This window comes from Papio anubis, chromosome 7 (genome assembly GCF_008728515.1).
Source record: "Papio anubis isolate 15944 chromosome 7, Panubis1.0, whole genome shotgun sequence".
Classification (NCBI taxonomy): Eukaryota; Metazoa; Chordata; class Mammalia; order Primates; family Cercopithecidae; genus Papio; species Papio anubis.
Window position 1 is genome coordinate 36,211,776 of NC_044982.1, and position 2,194 is coordinate 36,213,969.

General features: G+C 43.0%; 1 non-coding gene across 1 annotated transcript; it reads right to left on the reverse strand.

Annotated features, from left to right (window-relative positions):
- Positions 1-1,840: 1,840 nt before the first annotated feature.
- Positions 1,841-1,944, reverse strand: LOC116275991. The gene has a single exon (XR_004185457.1). It is a non-coding gene; the product is annotated as a U6 spliceosomal RNA (small nuclear RNA).
- Between the last annotated feature and the right edge of the window lie 250 nt (positions 1,945-2,194).

The window sequence follows — 2,194 nt, forward strand, 5'->3', positions numbered from 1 at the left end:
ACCCAAGATGGAGAGTTTGTGCTGTGGGCCCAAGCCAGGGGTTCCCTGTCTGGTGACAAGCCATAGGGACATGAACTCATCCTTTTTTATGGCTGCATAGTATTCCATGGTGTATATGTGCCACATTTTCTTAATCCAGTCTGTCACTGATGGACATTTGGGTTGATTCCAAGTCATTGCTATTGTGAATAGTGCTGCAATAAACATACGTGTGCATATGGCTTTATAGCAGCATGACTTATAATCCTTTGGGTATATCCCCAGTAATGGGATGGCTGGGTCAAATGGTATTTCTAGTTCTAGATCCTTGAGGAATCGCCACACTGTTTTCCACAATGGTTGAACTAGTTTACAGTCCCACCAACAGTGTAAAAGTGTTCCTATTTCTCCACACACACCGGGTCCTATTGTGGGGAGGGGGAAGGGGGGAGGGATAGCATTAGGAGATATACCTAATGTAAATGACGAGTTAATGGGTGCAGCACACCAACATGGCACATGTATATATATGTAACAAACCTGCACGTTGTGCACATGTACCCTAGAACTTAAAGTATAATAATTAAAAAAAAAAAAAAGCATGCTTTAAAAAAATTAAAAAAATAAAAAAATAAAAAGCAGTCTGGCCACGTTTTTGTAGAGCAGCTTTGCTATGCGGCACTGGGGGTCCATTTCAGTTCTCAGTCACCCCAGACACTCCAAAACCCAAAGGCTGGAAGAGCTAAGTCACCCAAACAGCAAAGATGGTGACCTGCCCCTCCCTCTGGGAGTGCCATGCCAGGAATAATTCATATCTCTGTTGGTTGGAGTGCTTAGGTGGGGTGGCTTGAGGCCCCAGTTGGGAGGTCCTGCCCAGTAAGGAGGAACAGGATTGGGCACCTGCTTAAAGCAGCAGTCTGGCCACATTTTGGTAGAGCGGCTGTACTGTTCCGGAGGATCCCTTCTGCCCCAGGTCAGCTCAGACTCTCCAAAGCCTGAAGGCTGGGATGACTAAGGTGCCTGAACAGCAATAATGGCCACCCACCACAACCCCAGGGAGCTCCTTCTTAGCGAGGTACAATACCGCTACTGGTAGCTGGCTGGAATTCCAAGTCAGTGGGTCTTATCTTGTGAGGTGCTGTGGAAGTGGGGTCTGTGGGCTGTTGCTGCTCAGCCCCCTGGATTCATCCTCTTTCCTAGGGGTATGCACAGGAGTCTAACCTCCCACTTTGCTGGAGCTGCAGCTACGTTTGCTAGAAAGTCCCAGCATCTAAGGTTGCAGGGTCTCCATGCATGCCTGAGCAGCTGCTATGCCAAGACTCTGCCTAGTTCTGTCTGTCAAACTGAAGACTGAAGGCCCTGGTGGAGTGGGTTCACAAGGAGGCCTCTTGACCAGCAAGTTGCAAAGATCTGTGGGAGAAGCATGGTTTCCCAGGGCTGCTCATTCACTCACTGCTTCCCTGGGCAGGGGGGAATCCCATGGCTCCATGTTGCTCCTAGGTGGGCCATTGTCCTGTCTTGCTTTTCTTTGTTCTCTGTGCGTCAGGCTGTTTCCTTGATTAACCCCAGTGTGAGTACCTGGATGTTTCAATTGAAAGTATTGTATTTATTCACCCCATCTTTTCCTCTCCATGAGAGCCATGCACACTATCTACTTCTATTCGGCCATCTTGGCCACTCCTGTTCTTTTTTTTCTCTTTTTACTATGCTATAAGAAGTAGTTCTTACAGAAATTAAAAATTATTTATTATGTTGTTTTTCACTATGGGCTACTTAGAAACTATATAGCATGTTTTTCCAAACTGTGTATTGAAATTCTTTAGTTTTTAAAAATTTTTAAATAATAATTTTATTTAATATAAAAAATATAGAGCACTTCACAAATTTGTGTGTCATCCTTGTGCAAGGGGCCATGATAATATTCTCTGTATTATTACAATTTTAGTATATGCTTCTGAAGTGAGCATTGCTAGTTTTTTTATTTTATTTTATTTTATTTTAAGTTTTGTGGGTTCATAGCAGGTATATACATTTGTGGTGTACATAAGATGTTTTGATACAGGCATGCAATGTTAAATAATCCACATCATGGATAATGGGATATCCATTCCCTCAAGCATTTTTCCTTTGTGTTACAAATAATCCAATTACACTTTTTAAGTTATTTTAAATGTACAATTAATTTATTATCAACTATAGGCACCCTGTTGTGTTA